The sequence below is a fragment of the Sus scrofa genome, chromosome 3, assembly GCF_000003025.6.
Source record: "Sus scrofa isolate TJ Tabasco breed Duroc chromosome 3, Sscrofa11.1, whole genome shotgun sequence".
Lineage (NCBI taxonomy): Eukaryota > Metazoa > Chordata > Mammalia > Artiodactyla > Suidae > Sus > Sus scrofa.
In genome coordinates this window covers 76,911,158-76,932,942 of record NC_010445.4, presented here as the reverse complement: position 1 = coordinate 76,932,942, position 21,785 = coordinate 76,911,158, and the positions used below count along the sequence as shown (strand labels likewise).

At 44.6% G+C, this 21,785-nt stretch overlaps 1 protein-coding gene across 1 annotated transcript in view; it reads left to right on the top strand.

Moving 5' to 3' along the window:
• Positions 270-21,785, top strand: part of CEP68 (centrosomal protein 68) — a 63,324-nt gene continuing 41,808 nt past the window's right edge. Inside the window, exon 1 of the mRNA XM_021087449.1 lies at positions 270-436. The gene's annotated coding sequence lies outside the window, so the exon portion shown is untranslated. The remainder of the gene's footprint in view (positions 437-21,785) is intronic.

The following is a 21,785-nucleotide window of genomic DNA, read 5'->3' as shown; positions in this document are numbered from 1 at the left end:
TAGGAATGTTACAGTTTTGTTTCCCTTTCTGGGACTAGAAGCCCCTTGTAATATGGGAGGCTATTTTTAACTTTTGCACATTCTCCCTTGGATGCATGTTCCAGCCTCCTTGAATGTGTCAAACGCAGGTATTGTTTCAATCTGCAAAGAGAAACAAGAGAACAGGTGCGCAGGCGAGAAGAGGGAGGGGTCGCACACCCTGAGTCCACGCACGCAGCCCCGCCCAGCCCTCGCCACCTTGACCTATCAGCTGCCAGCCCAGCCCCTCAGGTACCAACGCCTCGCCCAGGAAGGCGACAGCGCAAGCTCTCAATCCTCCATCCTTTTCTCCTCCTCCTCCTCCTTCTGGTCCTCGGCCCCCTTGGTAGGGTGAGGTGAAGTCGCCGGGGAAGGGTAGCTGGCTGCTGAAGGAAGGAAAGACGCCCTCCTCAAAACAGTAAGGAGGGGATTGGCGGGGTGCGAGGCGCGTGAGAGGCTGGTCAGCCTGTATGGTGTCTGCTGCGCGCAGGGCGCCCTGGGCTGCAGACAGCCTAAGCCTGACGTTTGTCCTGTGTGTGTTCCCTCCCTTGTCGGCTACAGCGAAATCTCCTTTCATTTTCTGAATATAGTGTCTTCCCACACTTACAAACCTGTTTTCCCCTCTCTTATGTCCATCTGAAGGACAGAAGTGATTTCTAACAGGGTACAAAATTTTACACTGCTGAGGAAGACACCTGTGTGCCTCATGAGACAGCCTTTTGTACACAGCAAACTAACTACTGGTCCAACAGCTAATTTCACTTTTTTTTAATAATAAAAAAATGATTGAGAACTTCTCCAAATAACAAAAGCTGTTTTAATTGGGGGCCAGTGGAGTCATTACTGGAGCTAGGGGGCCACCCTGTGGCTAAGTGTCAAAAAATGAGGTCCAGTGGTTTTTTTTCTCCATACCTTTCTGCAGTTAATCTTTTCATTCTAAGAGCAGACAGGAACAAACAGCAGGACAAAATTTGCCAAATGTCTGCCCAGAATGTGGAATTGGCCTTCTGGGCTGGAATGTTTAAGCCAAAGTATGTGCCTGGACCGGTACACTGGGAACTTATTAGAAAATTAGAAATGCACATTTTTCGGAGTTCCCCCATCATGGCTCAGCAGAAAGAAACAAACCTGACTAGTATCCATGAGGATGGATGTTCACTCCCTGCTTAGTGGTTTAAGGATCCGGCGTTGCCATGAGCTGTGGTGTAGGTCGCAGTCGCGGCTTGGATCCTGCATTGCTCTGGCTGTGGTGTAGGCCTGCAGCTGCAGCTCCAGTTTGACCCCTAGCCTGAGAACTTCCATCTGCTGTGAGAGAGGCCCTGAAAAGACAGAAGAATAAAAAAAAGAAATGCATATTTTTAGGCCCACCCCAGAACTATTGAATCCAAAACTCTGGGGGTGGGGGTGACTGCTTGAGTTTCAACAAGACCTCCAGGTGATTCTGATACCAGGTGAAGGCTGAGAACCACTAGTTTAGACCAGATGGGTAAAAAAGCATTTCCCTGGACTGGGCTAGCATGAGTTTGTACCGACTGTTACTGATTATATAGTTATTCTAGAATTTACTCACTCATTCACCAACTATTATATTCCATTCATTGAAAACAGATTTATTGCATGTTTAAAGAGCAGCAAGAAAGCTCATGTGATTGGAACAGAGTGGCTGAGGGGGAAAGTGGAAGAAATGAGTTCTGAGAGGCAGGCAGGGGCTGGTTGTGTAGACAGTAGATGATGGTGAGGTGTGATGTGTCCTGGGAGCCGCTGGAAAGTAACAGCAGGAAAGAGATGCGATAAGAATTGTCTTCTAAATGTCATTCCAGTTACAGAGAACAGTGGTGGAAGTAAGGGACAGATAAGGAATTAAAACAAAGCTCAAGAGAGGGAGAGTGGTGCCCTTTTGCAACGGCTTGATCCTGGAGGGATTTTGAAGGTAGTAGGTTCAGCTGGGTTTATGGATGAATTGGATATGAGATGAGACCAAGGGAAATCTAGGATAACTCCAGTTTGCACCTGAACCAAACTATATTTAGTGAAAAATAATTAAGTGCCGGAGTTCCTGTCGTGGCGCAATGGAAACAAATCTGACTAGTATCCATGAGGACGCAGGTTCCATCCCTGGCCTCGCTCAGTGGGTTAAGGATCCGGCGTTGCCGTGAGCTGTGGTGTAGGTCACAGATGCAGGTCAGATCTGGTGTGGCTGTGGCTGTGGTGTAGGCCCGCAGCTACAGCTCGGATTGGGTCCCTAGCCTGGGAATCTCCATATGCTGCAGGTGCGGCTCTAAAAAGACATTAAAAAAAAAAAAGGAAGTAATTAGAGTTTAAACATACACTTCAGGACTATATCATAAAGGTCAAATGTTTTAGTGGGAAAGACCAATTAAATGAAGATTAGGTGGTTTCCTTCCATACAATTTACACAATTCTTTGTTATAGTCAAAATATTTCATCTTCTTTTATAAAAAATATATTTTAATTTCAACATGTAGCTTGGAATTTCAGGCAATATTTGCGTACACTGGTATCTACAGGGAAGGTAGGGGTTGTACTTAAGGTAATCAGGGCTATTCTTCATATTAGAAGTAGAAATAGAACTCCTTTATCAATTTGCTACTTTTGTTCTTCCTGGAGTACAAATTAGCAGCAATTATGTGCGCCTGCAAACATACATTTTAATGTGTAATAGAGCTGCCTCATCCCCACCCCACTTACTTCAACAGCCAGGCTCCTGGCAACCTCAACCATTTGGAACTCAGGTATGAATTCCCAAACTACACGCAGCAGCTTAAGTGAAGTGTCTAAAATTAAAGTTAATGATTTAATAAGCTTAATTATTTGATTTCCTCTGGCAACCTTCCATTCTTCCCAGGTTTAATCCAATTCAGTAAGTGGTGACTGGGTACTTACTGTGAACAGGGCACCTTATTAGCTGCGATGAGGGGTGTGAAAAGGATGGCAGAGAACAGACTGTATGTACAAGAAGGGGCGCTAGGGAGCAGACATGCTGACCGCAGCAAGGAGGAGGAAACAGGAGGCTCGCCATCCAGAGGAGAATAAACGTCTCCGGCTTTTGAATGAACACTGATAACAGCAGCTATTTAAATAGCCTCCTAGGCTAGAGGACAGCCAGCTGAGTGACTGAGGTTTCCTGACAATGAGACAACGACTGTGAGTCGTAAATTTTTTTAAAAAAGTTGTTACTCCATTTCCTGTGACAGGGAATGATATAAGACATTTTAGAAAAAGTTTCATCAAGATAATTAGCATTTAACATAAAGAGGTGGTTTTTTATATCACCTAAATGATTAATTAAATCTAGACTATCTTGTTTCTGTAAGAATTAATAGGATCTTATTACAGATGTGCCTGGAAAGTTCTATTAGGGGAGAATTTGAAAGCTGAATCTTGACGGGCCAATAGCTGGCTAGTCTTTGGGGCTTTTCACATTAGTGGGCTATAGGGTAGCCAGAGGTGTAGGTCTGAGAATAGAGAGGGTAATTGCTAACTTGTGGTTGTTACCTTGCATTTAAAGATTTTCCTTTAAAACCTTTTTGTTGTGGAAAATTTTAAATCAATACAAAAGTAGCAGAATAGCATAAAAAAGAGTTCCTGTCCTGGCTCATCAGAAATGAATCCGACTAGGAACCATGAGGTTTTAAGTTTGATCCCTGGTCTTGCTCAGTGGGTTAAGGATCCGGCATTGCCGTGAGCTGTGGTGTAGGTTGCAGATGCGGCTTGAATCCTATGTTGCTATGGCTGTGGTGTAGGCCAGTGACTGTAGCTCTGATTCGACCCCAAGCCTGGGAACCTCCATATGCCTCGGGTGCTGCCCTAAAAAAAAAAAAAAGAATAGCATAAAAAGCCTTTATGCTATTTATGCTATTGGTCAGTAACCATCACCTACTGACCAATCATCGATACCCACCCACATCCCCCCTCCTGTATTATTTTGAAGCAAATTCCGGACATCATATAATTAGCCATAAATGTTTCAGTGTATATTTCTAATAAGGACTCTTTGAAAAATCCCCAGGATTCCAATACCATATCTAAAAAAATAAGAGGTTTTTTTTTTGGGGGGGGGGCTTCTACCTGTGCCATGTAGAAGTTTCCAGGCCAGGGATCAAACTCATGCCACAGTGGTAACCAGAGCCACAGCAGTGACAATGCCAGATCCTTAACCTGCTGAGCCACAAGGGAACTCTAATAATTCTTTAATATAACCAAACTCCTAGTCAAGAGTTCAAATTTCCAATTGCTTCATAAAATTATACCATTCAAAAGATTTATTTGAATTAGGACCTATATCAGGTCTATATGGATACTGGTTGATATGTTCTTATTCACCCCCCCCCCACCTCTGCCCCAATTAGTACTTTTTCATTCAAATGAATTCGATGACTACAGTAGGGCTTTGGGCCTGGAAGGTTTCCCGCAGCCTGGATTTTGCGGATTTCAGCTCTATGGTGGCATAACTGACTGTTTCTCTCACCTCTCCTTTAAATTTCTTATACATTGGTTGTTGGAACTAGAGGCTCGTTCAGGTTCAATGTTTTTGCAGGACAGCTTCCTAAATAGTGGTGTATTCTCACAGGAGACTCTTGAGTCAGGCTGTCTTTTTGTTATAGCAAGAGTTGTTGACACTCAGTAGATCCTTTAATATATTATGGACGTATCAGATGCTGAGAGTCTAATTCCGCCATTCCTTATGTAGCACTGAAACGACAAAAATGCCCTTCATTTACTGTGGGTTACCCAGTGGTACAGTTCATACAGAAAACAGGATAAATGCTTGGTTCTTTTTCTTTATTTACTGGTTTTCAAAACACTGAGTTGACTTCCTAGCATCCTCCATTCAGAAACAATACATTTTTTTTTTTTTAGTAACATTGTCACCTTGTAACTTTAAATATATTTGATGTGTTTTAATCCATTGCAGTTGTAATCTTTATTGATGCTAAAATCACCCCATCTTTGGCCAGTGGGAGGTTTCTCGCTTGGCTCTTGAGTCCTTTTGGGACACCCCAAGTTGTCTTGGAAAGCCTCCTTCCTCTCTGGTGTGACAAGATCTTCCAGGCTCATTGCATATATGGCCTGGAGCCAACCATTTCTCCAAGGACTATAGCTTCCTCTCAGTGGGAAATGGTATTTTGAGATGTATTAATCATGTGTTAAATTTATGATGTTCTGACATCTTAGGGAGCCTTGCTGACTGGGAGGAGACTGCCTTTCCCAGGGCTAGCTAGTTCCTAAAATAATAAACAACTCACCTGCAAAAAAGTACTTTTCATGTGCAAACCAACCAATGCTGAATCCATACCCCCAACCATCTTCTTTAACTCTCGGACACCAAGTCAGTATGTCCCCTGCCCTAAATCAACCCAGGGCCAGGGACCAGACGACTAAAGACTACCTCATAGCCCAGAGCCCACCAACATTATTCAGATTATCCATTCTTAAAATGCTTACCCTGCCCTGCCTTGCCTTCCCCACGGAAAACTCAAGAAAGCCTCTGGACTGTGCTCTCTCCTCACTCCTTAGGCCTCCCAACCAAACCTGGGGCTGCCCCATGTAGCCCAGCATGATATGGTTGGCCCCTGCTCTTGGTAAATGTAACAAATTCCTCTTTCAATGGCATTACCTACTTAGTCACCTCCATAAATTAATATCCCGTGGGTACATTTTAACACATGAGGCCACCATCTGGAGTTTAGGATTGCTCATTATTAATTTAGGGTTGGTCATTATTTCTAAAAAAAAAAAAAAAAAAAAAAGGACTTTTCCATGGACAGAGCTAAGAAATACACACTGAATTCTTCCTGATGGTTCCCCTTCCAAATCAGGACCAGAGGGATTTTACTTGACCTCTTCTGTTATACCCATGTCGCCTTTCTCCCACCCCGAGAATCCTGGCTCTCATTTAGTCTTCTTGTATTCTGTGCCAGAATTACAATGTCACATCTTGTACTGCTTTATCATAAAAAAACAAACGCATAAGGATCTCAGAATAACAATTCTGCTAGCAAAAAATAGATTACTTGGGAGTTCCCTGGTGGTGCAGTGGGTTTAGGATCTGGCATTGTCACTGCTGTGGCTCCAGTCACTGCTGTGGCACGGGTTCAGTCCCTGGCGCCAGAATTTCCACATGCTGTGAACCTGACCAAAAAAACCCCGATTACTTTCCATAGCTTAATACTTCCATTTTGGCTGCTCTTTTTTTTTTTTTTTTTTTTTTTTTTTATTATTTTCCCACTGTACAGCAAGGGGGTCAGGTCATCCTTAGATGTATACATTGCAGTTACAGTTTTTTCCCCCACCCTTTCTTCTGTTGCGACATGAGTATCTAGACATAGTTCTCAATGCTATTCAGCAGGATCTCCTTATAAATCTATTCTAGGTTGTGTCTGATAAGCCCATGCTCTTTTTTGCCAACTGGGGATGTGCACGTAAATTACTATGTTTTACAGTCACTTAGTAGAGTTCCTTTTCTGGGTCGTTATCCCCAAAAGTGAATTTTGTTTGTTTTTACTTTTAGAGATGACTTTAACATTTTAGAATGTTATTTTATAATTATGTAAATTATCTACATGACTCCAAAGTCTAATCCACAAATGAAGTTATTTTCAGAGAACTCTGCCTTCTCTCTCTGTCTTCCTCCTCCCACATGACCCTGTTCCCTTTATCCCCATCGGTCATCATTTCAAGATTTTATTATTTGGTTTTGAAATACAAGTGTATATATAATATATAAGTATATATATTTAGTGTTTTATATATTTAATATGGTTGCATTTTCTGTTTAATTTTCTCTGCCTTGCTTTTCTCACGTCACACTATGTGCTGGAGACCCACTCCATGGTCACATTCAGAGATACTCTATTTCTTCCACGTCATTAGCTGCCAACTGTGATTGAGTGCTTGGTTTACTATGTGCCAGGCCCTGTGCTAAGTGGCTTACACAGATTATCCCATTTAATCCTCAGAACAACCCAGTGAGGTTGGCACAGTTACAGGTGCCATTTTACAAGTGATTTGTCCAGGTCACCCAGTGGAACAGCAGCGAATAATCATTTAAGATAGAAAGAGGATTGCAGCAACATGGATGGAACTAGAGACTCTCATGCTGAGTGAAGTCAGAAAGGGAAAGACAAATACCATATGATATCACTCATATCTGGACTCTAATATACGGCACAAGTGAACCTTTCCACAGAAAAGAAAATCATGGACTTGGAGAATAGACTTGGAGAATGTACATGTAGTTACCAAGTGGGAAGGGGGGAGTGGGGTGGATTGGGAGCTTGGGGTTAATAGGTGCAGACTATTGCCTTTGGAATGGATTAGCAATAAGATCCTGCTGTGTAGCACTGGGAACTACGTCTAGTCACTTATGATGGAGCATGATGATGGGAGAAAAAAGAATGTGTACATGTATGTGTAACCGGGTCACCATGCTGTACAGTAGAAAAAAAATAATGTATTGGAGAAATTAAAAAAAAAAGAGGAGGTGGGTAAACCTGAGGTCTATGTTGTACATGTATTTCTCTCAGCTAGACAGAGAGAAACCATTCGTACCAGTGAATTAGCCGATATCAGTGTCCCAGAGTACCCAGTGGTTTATAAATAAGGATTCATGGATAAGTTTCCATGGACGCAGAGGGCTTTCCAAGTAGGCAGAAAATTTAAAGAGATCCATAAAGTAACTTGAAACCTATTTTTAAAAGTTATTCTGAGGAGTTCCCATCGTGGCTCAGTGGTTAACGAATCCAACTAGGAACCACGAGGTTGCAGGTTCGATCCCTGGCCTCGCTCAGTGGTTTAAGGATCCGGTGTTGCCGTGAGCTGTGGTGTAGGTCCCAGATGAGGCTCAGATCCTGCTTTGCTGTGGCTGTGGTGTAGGCCAGCGGCTACAGCTCCGATTAGACCCCTAGCCTGGGAACCTCCATATGCCACAGGTGCAGCCCTAAAAAAAAGACAGTAAATAAAAGTTATTCCAATATGTGGGGGAAAAAGACACTGTGTAGATTTATTCGTGTATAAATGATGTATTAGTGCATGTATAAATGTTGAAGTAACTTGGAGTCGGTGAGAAATCAGAGTACGCAAAACTCATCTTGGGGTTGTCAAATCTTTGGACCCCAAACCAGAGACATGTCTAAGGACATACTCCACCTTGCTCTCCACCTTATTGTTGCTCTTGTTTGTTTTCTCACATCGGAGTCTCTTTCTGCCTTTAGCTACAGCTGCCCCTCCCCCGGGGGCCAGATTGGGCAGCTGAACCGGATTGGAGAGAAAGAGGAATGAATGGCTGGTGGGCTGGGAGGATACCCCAGTGTGTCTATCCTGGGCCTTATCATGCTTTGTAGGTTATTCGCATGCTTATTTGCACCTTTTAAAAGATTGCTAGCCAATTTAGGCAGGCCCTTGTCCACTCCTGTGTGCCTTCCTCCAGCTCAGCGTAGCTAACAGACCAGGGGGGTGCTTGACCCAAAGGGAGCCAACCAGACTCTTGTTGGAATTTGTGGTTAGGATCCGAGATGCAGAGTGGCCCTGCCGGGCACTCCTGATTCCCTCCCCCATCACTGCCACTCAGGACCCAGGCCTGCAGCTGAGGACGCGTCCACCTGCTGTTGCTGCTTTCACCTCCGCCCACCCACTGCCTGCCTAGAATAAAACAGTCCTGCTGATGGTACCTCTAAAGTAGATCTCGGGTTTGCTTGGTTTCTCCATCCCACAGCTGGCACCTGTCTGGGTCTCTGCCCTCTTTCACCTAGACTCCTGCAGCAAGTTCCAAATGAGTGCCCCTTTTTCTAGAGTGATCTCAAGATGTGAGTTGGGGAGTTCCCATCATGGCTCTGTATTAAGGATGTGATATTGTTTCTGTAAGGATGTGGGTTCTATCCTTGGCCTTGCTGAGTGGGTTAAGGATCCAGCATTGCCACAAGCTGCAGCATAGGTCGCAGATGCAGCTCAGATCTGGTGTGGCTGTGGTTTAGGCCGGCAGCTGAAGCTCTGATTCAGCTCCTAGCCCAGGAACTTCCATATGCTGCAGGTGTGGCCCTGTTTAAAAAAAAAAAAAAAAAAAAAGAGAGAGATGGGAATTGGAGTAAAGCTCACCCCCGCTTAAAATCCTTCAGCGGCTCCTCTCTGCACCCAGAATGGAGTCCACACCCTGGTGCAGGAAGCCTCGCTGCCTCTCCCGCCCCATCCAAGCAACTCTACCCCTTGCCCACCTCACTCCAGCCACCAGGCCTCGTGTAGTCTCCTCATGCCCCTGACACTTACCCATTCACAAGCCTGTGCTTACCAGGATGCCTGGAATTCCTGCCTTCCCCTTGCCCTTGTTGATTCCTTGGCTCCCCAGCCTCCGCTAACTGTCACCTGCTCCGAGGAGCTTTCCCTGACCACTTGATCTAAAGTAGGTCATCAATATTTTGCTTCTCCCAACACCTCGTTTGTTTCCTTTCTGGCACTTAGCATAACGTATAATTATTTTTTATTTGTGTATTAAATTGTCTCCCGAACTACCCTGGAAGTAAACTCCACGAGGGCAGGAACCACACCTATCACACTGGCCATTGTTTCATCTCCTGTTGGGGAACTAAGGACAGGCTTTGTGTTATCAGGGTTCTCCAGAGAAACAGAACCAGTAGGAGAAAGAGACTATGTGTTACTCAGTCTACCTGTGCAAATACTCATCTCTTCTAGAAACGCCTCACGGCCACACCCAGAAATAATGTTTTACTCGCTCTTTGGGCATCCCTCAGCCTGGTCAAGTCAACACGTAAACTTTACCATCACAGGCTTCAAAGAAGGAGATGGCTCTTGCGGGGGATGGGTGCTGCAGTCCCTCCTCTTTCCATTTGGGACTGTCACACCTTGCTTTTGTTTTGAGGGAGTCAGCCCTCATCTGTTTCAGTCACAGAGTTTGGTTGAAATGGCCCCACCTCAGGACCAGAGAGGACTCTTGTTTAAGTGGGTCAGCATATTCCCATTCTCATCACCGCCATCACCACCACAGTGATGGGTTCAGGAGTGGGATGTACAGTGGAAGCCAAAGAATGTCAAGATATTTGCTGGGCTTATAGGCAAGAAGCTTTGTCTTCCTTCTATTGAAGCAGCTCAATGAGAACTGCTCCCTCCCTTGAGTGGCGTGCAGTGAAGCTGCGTGCTTTGGGGCTATCGCAAACCACTTTGCTATCGTGTAAGGGGAACACCTGCTCTAAGTCAAGGTCTCAGCAGGAAACAGACGGCACACTCTAATGGGGCAGTTCGAGGAGCGATTAAGTAATGGACTGTTTACAAAGGTAGGAGAAAGGTGGAGGGAAGACTCAAGGCATAGTAAGTATTTCAGGACCATTATCACTCAGGACCCCGCAGAGGGTGGTTACTGGACTGCAGAGACAGCAAGTGCTGTGTGGACCCTGTTACCCCTTGGGGAAGGATGGAGGCTATCTGTGGTTTGTGCTACAAAAGACAGAGGTTTGATAAACACCCCCACCATCTGCTGAGCTCTTGCTGGTACTCCACACTGACCCAACCCGAATGGAAGGCAGAGAGCAGAGGAGCCCACTATTGTAATCCAGGTCAGCCTGCAGGGGCACTGAGCAACATGGAGAAGAATAGAAAGACATGGAAAGGCAAAAAGGAGACATGGAGCCCACCTACTACTCCTAGGAGAGGGGAGAGGGAGCCAATAGGGAGGTGCGGGGGTAGGTGGCTGGAGACAAGCTGACCGTGCAAAAGACAGATTAGAAGGTTATTTCTCAGTTATACGAGCCAGCACATTCCCTTTATTGGTTTTTTTTTTTTTTTTTTTTTTTTGGCTGCACCCATAGCATGTGAAGTTCCCAGGGCCAAGAATCGAACCTGTGCTATTGCAGTAACCAGAGCTACTGCAGTGACAGTGCTGGATCCTTAACCCACTGAGCCACAGGGGAACTCCCTCTCTCTATTGTTCGAACGTTACCTGAAACATAACCTTTACAAATAACAATAAATTTTTGAGCATGACTGAGATTGGAACAAGGAGAAATGAGGAAAGGACTTTTGAGAAATAGGGAACAGATAAGCAAGACCAAGGTGGAAAAATGAGGGGCATGTTTAAGGATCTATATTTGGATAGGCAGGTGGCTAGAACTTCCGGTGAAGTAGAGAAGTATTAGAAGATGATACTGGAAGTTGGGTCTATAGAGTGAAGGTTCTAGAACTTCCAGGTCAAGCGTCTGGGAGCTCTTGCAGTTGGCAACAGTGAGGCCTAGAAAGTTGAAATGTGCTTATAATAGGTTTTTTTTATGGCTTCTTTGGGGTACTTTGGGGAGGGGGCCACTGAGCTGGTATCTATAATTGTGATGAAGTTGATAGCTTGAAAAATCAGTCACCACTAGGCAGGGGAAAGGGGCTAGCTGGGACTCCCTGCAGAGCTAGACTGAGGGCTCTGTGGCTGCTGGGAGTCTGATCCTGGCCCTGCCCGGCTTGAGCCATTCCCATGTATTTATTGTGTCGTTCTGGGAAGCACCAGATGGTTGCCCACCTGACTGTCAAACTCATTGCAGCAGTCAGCAGCACACCTGAGGGCGAATCCTCGTGCTGAGGATGCTGGGTGTTCTGAACGGACATCACCTTGCCTCACACCCCTGACTCAGCTCTTTACTTACAGGAGTGGAAGGAAACAGTCTGACCGTCAAAATAGGAGAGAAATGGTCACACCAGTGAAAATGGCCATCATTTAAAAATCCACACATAATAAATGCTGGAGAGAGTGTGGAGAAAAGAGAACCCTCCCCACGGTTGGTGGGAATGTGAAGTGGTGCAGCCACTATGGAGGTTCCTCGGAAAACTAAATATAAAACTAACATATGATCCAACAATCCCATTCCTGGCCATATACCCAGACAAAACTATAATTCAAAAAGATACATGCACCCCAGTTTTCACTGCAGTACTGTTTACAATAGTAAAGACATAGAAACAGCCTAAATGGTCATTGTCAGATGAATGGATAAAGATGTGGTACATATATACAGTGGAATACGACTCAGCTGTAAAAAAGAAATAAATAAGAGTTCCCTTGTGGTTCAGTGGGTTAAGGATTTGGCATTGTCACTGCTGTGGCTGTAGTTACAGCTATGACACAGGTTTGATCCCTAGCCCAGGAATTTCCACATGCTGAAGGCATGGCCAAAAAGAATGATATAGTGCCATTTGCAGCAATATGAAAGGACCTAGAGATTATCATACTAAGTGAAGATGAGAAAGAGAAAGGCAAATGATATCACTTACACGTGGAATATAAAATATGACGTAGATGAACTTATCTACTAAACAGAAACAGACTCACAAACAGAGAACAGACTTATGGTTGTCAAGGGGGAGAGGGTTGGGGAAGGATGGTTGGGAGTTTGAGTTTAGCAGAATATATATATATAGGATGCATAAACAACAAGTCCTACTGTATAGACAGGGAAGTATATTCAATATTCTCTTATAAATATTGGAAAGGAATATGAAAAAGGATGTATATACATATATAACTGAATCACTGGTGTATAGCAGAAATTAGTACATTGTAAATCAACTACAATAAAATAAATTTTAAAAATATATAAGAGAAATGAAATTAGTCGAGGACTAGTAATGATGCATTTTTTCTAATACAATTATTCCCTTGAAAATGAGTAAACTATAATATAATTTCTTATATAATATGTGTAATAAAACTATATGTCTGTAACAGCCTATTCAGACAGCTATAACAAATTACCACAGACTGGGTGGCTTAAATCACAGAAATTAATTTTCCCAATTGTGGAGGCCAGGAAGTCCAAGATCTGGGAGCTGGTCACTTTGGTTTCTGGTAAGGTTTCCTTTCCAGCCTATGCATGGCTGCAACCTTGCCACATGCTCACCTGGTCCTTCCTCAGTGCCTCCAGCAAGAGCTCACGTGCTCCATTGTCTCTCTCTCTCTCTTTTTTTTAAATAGATTCAGGCACTTTATTTTATTTTATTTTTATTTTTTGTCTTTTTTGCCATTTCTTGGGCCACTCCCACGGCATATGGAGGTTCCCAGGCTAGGGGTCTAATCGGAGCTGTAGCTGCCAGCCTAAGCCAGAGCCACAGCAACTCGGGATCCGAGCTGCGTCTGCAACCTACACCACAGCTCACGGCAATGCTGGCTGGATTGTTAACCCACTGAGCAAGGCTAGGGATCGAACATGCAACCTCATGGTTCATAGTCGGATTCGTTAACCACTGAGCCACGATGGGAACTCCCACCATTGTCTCTTTTTTAAGGACACTAATCCTATCAGATCAGGGTCCGTCCGGCTTTTATGATCCCATTTTACCTTTATTACTTTCTCCCTCCAAATAACACCCACCCTGGGGCTTAGGGCTTCATCATATTAGTTGGGTGAGGGGAAGGCACATACAATTAGTCTGCGACGTAATCTAACTGGTGATGAAGAATGCAGGTTGTGGAACCCGAGTGCTTGGGTTCAAACCTTGGCTCCATCACTTACTGATTGTATAGGCTTAGGCAAGTTCCTTAATCTCTATGCGTCTCAGTTTCTTCACTATAAAATGACGATACATGAATAGCAATAAGAGTATTTAATGACGGTAATAAAACTGTTGGCAATTAAATGAGATTTATTAATATGTAAATTGCCTAGTGCTGCCTGGTGCATAGTCAATGCCTGTTAAATGTTAGCTGTTATTATTTAATTGATGTAAATTAGAAGTTTCAATGGAGGCACCAAGATCCAATAGATTTTGGATACTAACGTGAGTTGTGAGTCAGACTAATCTGTAGGATTTTTAAAGTAGAGGGCTGACATCTGTAAGACAAATTACCCAGGTTGAGTGTATCAAAGAGTACTGGCGGTTGGACAAGAAGAAAGATTTCCTGCAGCATTTCTTTAGAGTAATAAAGAAGGGAGGTAGCTCAGGTCTCTCTGCTTCAAATCCACCCTCTGCTCTAGGCTTTGTGACCCTGGGTGGGGACCCTCCTTTGCCAGCTGCTCCTTTAAGCCTCTGCCCTTATTGGAGATCCCAAGGCTGGAGGAGGAAGAAGGGCTTTTTCCTTCCTGTCTGCTTATTGTTCCCGTCCCCACCACCCTAGCCATGCTTTATACCTCAGCAGCAACAGTTTGTTCCAGTAGCAACAGTCGATTCCAGTTTTCATATTTTTTCACCTCTGTTTGATCCAACCAATCACAGCCCCTCAGGCATTCAGCACCAGCTGGCTGGCACCCGCCTCCTCATAGGTCTGAGTTTCAGCTCCATAGGCCCCTCCAACAAGCTTCTTGCTCCATTTAAATAATTCCAGGGGCTTCTCTGTGCGCTTAGCCCTTAGGCATGGTAGTGGCTTCCTGCCACTCCATTCCTTAATGCTCTTTTGCTTTTTCGGTTCTTCAATATCTTGTTGACAGGTCTTCATGTTCAATTTCCTTGGTTAAAATAACTGATGTGGTTTCTGTCTCCTGACTGGACCCTGAATGATGGGGTGGGCCAGAGCCTCCCTTTGCCCAGACTAAGTGACAAGGGACTTCAAGCAGAGCCCTTGGAAAGCTCTGCGTGTCCCCTGCAGCTGTGGAGATAAGAGAGGAATATCTCCCTGGCTCAGGAAATCTAGAGGCAAGAGGTCGGCTGATTTGGGAGAAGAAAGAGGAAGAGTTGCTGCTGCTGGGATGGGCATGCATGCCCAGTGTATCAGGCCATAGGGGTGAGTGTGTATGTCCCATGGACCCGATGGTACCCGAGAGAGAGAGAAGCAGAGATGGAGCCCGTGGAGTTGTGTTAGACAACCACTAATGGGGCCATCTAGAGGAGCAATGGAACCTCTGCCAAAATAAGACCAAAGTGGATTCTTAGGGGCAGTGTAGGGAGCAAAGAAACTGCTGAATTCCCAGGTCAAGAGAACTCAGGTGAAACACCATCAGTGTTAGGGTTCTTGAAAGAGACCCCTTGAGAAAATCAGCTTTAAACACCTCCAGACTAGAGAGCATGAAGTTATCCTGCTGCAGTTCGAGTCGAGTCAAAACGTACCTCGCCCCTCGCATCCTAGCTTTTGTAATCCTAAAGGTCCAAAAGGCAGAGGTGAGAAGCTGGGGTGGAGGGGGTGGGGCCGGAGCAGAGGGCGGGGGGGGGGGCAGGGAAGGAGGAGACAGATGACTTCTTCCCCTGTACACCACACTGCCTAGTTCGCCCTTGTAGGGAGAAGGGAGAAGACTTAAAATCATGTTTGGAGATCTGATTACTTAGGACTGACATATTAATGGTTAAATTGAGACTGTTCATGATTTAAAGCCATGACCTCTTTTTACTTAAAGGGATTAGACTAATACTGGGGATTGCAGGGTTTAATGTAGGTAAAGGGGGAAAAATTATCAACCTGCACACCCCCCAAAAGGGATGATGGGATTTAGGACTAAAGTTGCTGTTTGGATTTTAACTCATAAGTCCATCTTTTTCAATACATATTTAAATTAATAATGCTGATAACAGTGTAATTCCTATTAATAAGGCATTTTATTATAGATAGGTTTGCTGTCCCCCAACACTCTCTACAGGAAAGATCTGTGCCTTTGGTCAGATTGGCTTTTTTCAAATGAGTCAGTGTCCTCTTTTTCTTTTCTTTTTTTTCAAGAAATGGAGGGCGAGGAAGAGCTTTGGTAGAAAGCCCCAGGAAATTCCTCAAGTCCTGTTAAATGCCCCCTTTTTCCTAAGTGCATTTGCAGAAATAGAAGAGTACTTCAAGCTCCTAGGGAACTCATTCTGCACCTGGTTAGATTTATCAGTGACCCTCCTGGAAGGAAAACGTCCCTCAGTAGTCAAGACCTCAACCTCTCCCCTGGTGTAAAGAGAAACTCACTGCCCTCCTGTTAAGCTGCAGCCCCCACTGTACAAGTCAGGAATCTTCAGCAAGGTGAACCAGCACAGAGAAGGTGCTTGGTGAATGTTTGCCAGTAGTCTACAGTCTAAGCAGCTTTTGCAACAAAACGGACTCCACCTTGTGGTCATACTTGAGAACTGCACCACTTGACGATCTTGAGAATCCCAAGGGCAGCAGAATCATCACCCTCTCTTTGCTAGTTGGTCTCATACCTCTAGGTCTCTTAAAAAAATTTACCAAGGAGTTCCCGTGGCTCAACGAAAATGAATCTGACTAGCATCAATGAGGATGCAGGTACAATCCCTGGCCTCACTCAGTGGGTTAAGGATCCCGTGTTGCAGTGAGCTGTGGTGTAGGTAGCAGACGTGGCTCCGCTCCGGGTGTTGCTGTAGCATAGGAGTATGCTACCGCTTGGATTCGACCCCTAGCCTGGGAATCTCCATATGCCCGGGTTGCGACCCTTAAAAAAACAAAACAAAACAAACAAACAAAAAAACCAAAAAAGCATACCAAGAACCAAGATAGAGTCTGCTGCATGGAATCTCATGCAGACATCTTAAACACAATTTCTCTTAAACTACATATTGTTCTTTTTTAAATTAAAGTATAGTTGACTTACAATGTGACAATTTCTGCTATACAGCAAAGTGACCCAGTCATACATATATACATTCCCTTTCTTATATTATCTTCTATCATGGTCTATCCAAGAAGACGGTGCTATACAGCAGGACCTCATTGCTTATCTATTCTAAATGTAATGGTTTGTATCTACTAACCCCAAATGCCCACATCCATCCCACTCCCTACCCCAGCCCCCTTGGCAACCACAAGTCTATTCTCCATGACCATGAGTATGTTTCTTTTCTGTAGACAGGTTCATTTGGGCCATATATTAGATTCCAGATATAAGTGATATCATATGGTATTTGTCTTTCTCTTTCTGACTTAACTTCGCTTAGTATGAGAGTCTCTAGCTCCATCCATGTTGCCACAAATGATATTATTTTGTTCTTTTTTATGGCTGAGTAGTGTTCCATTGTGTATATGTACCACATCTCTTTAATCCATTCATCTGTCAATGGACATTTAGGTCATTTCCATGTCTTGGCTATTGTGAATAGTGCTGATGAGCACAGGAGTATATTTTTCAATGAAAGTTTTGTCCAAGTATGTCCAGGAGTGGGATTGCTAGATTATATGGTAGTTCTATATTTAGTTTTCTGAGGTACCTTCATAGTGTTTTCCATAGTGGTTGTACCAATTTGCATTCCCACCAGCAGTGTAAAAGGGTTCCCTTTTCTCCACACCTTCTCCAGCATTTGTTATTTACAGACTTATTAATGATGGCCATTCTAACCAGTGCGAAGTGGTACTTCATTGTAGTTTTGATTTGCATTTCTCTAATAATTGATGTGATGTTGGAGCATTTTTTCATGTGCCTATTGGTTATCTCTCAAAGACTGTCTTCTTTGGAGAAATGTCTGTTTAGGTCTTCCCATTTTTCAGTTGGGTCGTTTGGACAAATGACATGTATTCTTTATTCTATATCCTCTTCTATCCATATTAGTTTTCTTCATTTCTTCAAAGCCACAATGGGCCAGGTGCTTGAAAACCATTTCACATCTAATCCTTACAGTAACCCAGGAGACTGACAGATGTTACTGTGGCCACTTCACAAGTGAGGAAATCTAGGCACATGGGCTCAGAGCTTTTTCAGTAACCTGCCCAAGGCTGCACAGCTGATTGGGGTGTGGGGGGAGCCTGGGATTTGAACTGGGGCAGTTATATCCATGGCACAGTCTCTTTCCACCAAACCACCCTGCTACCTGGGTGATAGAATTTCCATCTACCCAGGTTTTAAAGCTGGAAATTGGTAAGGTACTCTCGGCTACTCTCTTTCCTTTACTGACAGGCTGAGACGGTTTACTGATATCATCACCTCCTAAATGACACTGGGATTTGTCCCTTCCTCTTTCCCTACTGCCATCATCTTACTTTGGCTTTTCCTCATGTCTCCTGTGAGATACAGCAAGCAAGATCCTCCTAACAGGTTTCCAGTCTCTCGCCATGCCTTGCTGAGGAGAGGTCCTAGTTTTAAAATCTAAGTCTGAAAAGGCACAACCCATCCAGAGGACATTTGAGCTGTATGTATCAAGACCCTTAAAAATATCTATACCCTTTTGGAGTTCCCACTGTGGTGCAATGGAATTGGTGGCATCTCTTCAGTGCTAGGATGCATCATCATCCCCCACCCAGGACAGTGGGTTACGGATCCAGGGTTGTGGTGGCTTGGGTCACAACTCAGATCTGATCCTTGGCCTGGGAACACCATATGCCACTGAGCAGCCCAAAAAACCCTTTAATCAATAATTCCCTTTCAATCAGTAATTCCTCTACTTCTGTGAATTGCCTCAGCTCTAATTGCCACTCACTCTCATGCCACCCTTGGGACATGTGGAGATCCGGTGAGGTTGGGAACCCCTCACTGTTGCCTCTGAGGTCTGGCCAGCCCCTGGGGTGTCATCGGAGAGCAGGGCCCAGGCCCTGGCTATTGCAGGAGCCTGGACCCTTCCCTCAGCCAGCGAAGGTCTTTTATTCTGGGGGAAACACAGCAGTGCCTCTGCTCAGGTTTGCCTCAGAGCCATTTCCGCCGCCTCTCCCCAAGGCACAGGTGCACCAAGTCGCTGTGGGCAGGGGGGTTAGGCTTTTGAAAACAAAGCCAGGAAAGGAATGTTTTTAGGCAACTTCTTTCATCCTGCCACAAATCTCCCCAGAGAAGAGTAAACACAGAGTCTGCTGCAGGCTTGAGGAGGGGGAAGAGGTGAAAATGGTTGAAGGAATAGAAATTATGACGTCACCTGCCCTTGGCTTTCCCAGCTCTCCAGTCTCTTCCACGCCTATGGAACACTCTTTCCTGTCTAAAGCTTTCTGCTATCAGGTCTGTTAACCTAAAACAAGTGAACTGCCAGATATTTCTCCAGCAAAGACGGCTTTATTTAGGATCAGCTGAAAGTGGCAAGTTGGGGTCTGCAACAATGGTGAGCACATTCCCTCAGCCGAGGAAGGAGACTCTTTCATAGAAGGAAAGGAAGTGGGGGCTGTGGTAGACTAGCGTCCACGGCTCTTTGCTGCTGGGTCCTTGCCAGGAAAGAAGAATATTTCTTTTTTTGTTGTCATTGATGTTGTCTTTTTGCCTTTTCTTGAGCTGCTCCCGTGGCATATGGAGGTTCCAAGGCCAGGGATCGAACCTGCAACCTCATGGTTCCTAGTCGGATTCATTAACCACTGAGCCACGATGGGAACTCCAAGAATGTTTCTTCTTCCTGCTGGGCTCTGCTGTTGTGGCAGACCCCGCTCTGGTCTCCAAACGCTATTTTCTTGAGGTTTCTGCTTATTAATTTTTGCATGTCAACATGACCCACTCTGCCATCTTCACCCCCTAGTCCTGATTCCTGAACTTCAGCTCCTTTGCTTCACATGACCACAAATCAACACCATTTTCACTTTTTGTCCAAGATCACCTTTCACCCCAAGTCTGCTGCTTCTGTGCATGTCTTATTTCTGTCAGCGAGATGGAATGTATAGGCTGTCGACCAAAAAACAAACAAAAAAAAAAAACAAAAAGCACAACCTAAAGGTTGAGAGTTATGTTTTATTTGATGGACATTCTTAGGCCTTCAAGCCCCAGGAGACAGCACCTCAGATAACCCTGAGAACACTGCTCCGAGGAGGCGAGGGGAAGCCCGGATATATAGGAGATAGGAGTTTTTGCAACAAAGGGCAGGTAGGCAGAACATCCAAAGATTATTGTCTGTGTTTGTTTTTAATTTTATGGCCACACCCTCAGTGTATGGAAATCCCCTGGCCAGGGATTGAATCCGTGCCACAGCTGTGATCCCCTCCACAGCTGCAGCAACACTGGATCCTTTACGTACTGCGCTGGGCTGGGGATTGAACTCAGACCTCTGTAGCAACCTGAGCTGCCACAGTCAGTTTCTTTAACCCACTGTGCCATGGGCAGAACTCCCAAAAAATGATTGTTAATTGAAGAAAATCAGGGGTTCCCTGGCGGCTCAGCAGGTTAAGGATCTGGTGTTTTCACTGCTCTGGCTTATATTACTGCTATGGTGCAGGTTTGTGCCTGGCCTGGAAACCTCCCCATGGACACAGCCACAAAACAAAAAAGCAAAAAACAAAAAAAATGGATTTCTCAAGTTAAAGAATTTAGTGCTTTTCTATGTATGAGAAGATGCAAGAGCCAGGGCTCACTTATATCATTCCTTTGAGATGCACCTCAGCTCTCTGGGGCCAGTGTCCTGTGTTTTCTCACCTTAGTTTCCTCAGGCTGCGCTGTCAGGGTGGCTGCAGTCTCATGACTGTTAGATCAAGGGGCGTTCCTTATTTGCAATCTCAGTTCCCTCAGGGCTCTCACCCTTGGAGGTGGCTGCAGTCACTGATGGCAGTGACATCCTTTGCTTACTGATATTACAAGCAATATTTTATTTCTCAAGGCCAAGCAAAGTTCCTTCCTCAACACTATCCCTTTCCAGAAGCCTCAAGATGCCTGCTGAAACCCCCAGTTTAAACCCTCTTTTGTAGAAGTTGTTGTGTCTGGTAAAGGAATGGACTGGAGGGTACCAACTAAAAATTGTCACTAGCCATGTGGTTCTCCAAGAATGAAGTCACTAGCCACCATAGTTCTGAGCTGCAGCACATCCTTAAAAAAGTTCAGGGCGGGTGGGTGGGGGGTCAGGAATGAGGCGCTCTGTGCTCTTTGAAGAACTGGCAGAACAGGCCTTCTGCAGAGACCTAGATATTTTTAGGAGAAGATTTTTATAAGCGTAATGTCTTGCATCTTCTCATATCTGGAGAAGCACTGAAATCATTGTTGGAGACATCTGCTCCTTGTGACGAGCAGCAACCTTCTGCCAAAATGTGGGTTTGCTTACCTGTCCCTCCCCCTTCACTGCAATCACATATATACAGACTCCACCGCCCCACCTCTTCTGAGCAGTTCCTCAGAGCTGTCTGAGAGGCTGTTTCCTGGGCTAGAGTTCTCATTTTGCCCCGCATAAAACTTAAGTCACAACTTTTACATTTTCCTTTTTTTTTTTTTTTTTTTCCCCTGTTGCCAAGGGTATTATATGCGAGCGGCCGGTCTAGCCCTGCTGACATAGTTTCAAGTGGAAACACTGACCAGCAAGGATACCCTCTATTAAGTAGTGACCAGCCAAACAACCAGATCATCTCTTTGGGGCTTTAAAGAGACACAGACTGATGGGGTTGGTACTGGCAGGAGAGTACCAGTAGAAATGGAGAGAGATAGTAACTGAGCTATCTTAGTGATGCTGACTGAAAAAATATGCACAGCTCAAAAGTGGAGATTTATGTTTCATTTAGTTCACTTACTGAGGACTGAAGCCTGGGATACAGCTTGTCAGCTCCAAAGAGATAAGGGAGGAACCAAGATATACAGGAGTTTTTCTGGGGGGGAGGGGACCAAACAAAAAAACCAACAAACAGAAACACCCAAGTAGTCAGAACATTAAAAGATTACTGTTAATTGAAGAAAACCAGACATCTCAAGTTAATGAATTTAGCACTTTTCTAAGTTCAGGAGGATACAAGAGTCTAGGCTCACTGAAATTATTCCTTTGACATACACCTTATCTATCTAGGGCCAGTATTGTGTTTTTTCCTGAATCCCCTTAGGGTGCATTTATGGGGCTGGGTGTCTAATGGCTTGATAACCGCAACATCCTTTGCTTACTGCAATGGCAGGCATCATTCTGTGTGCACATGAATATCCAAGAATTTAAATTACTTCGTCAGGAACTCTCTGTGTCTTTCTCTCCTACAGCAGGTAAGCTTT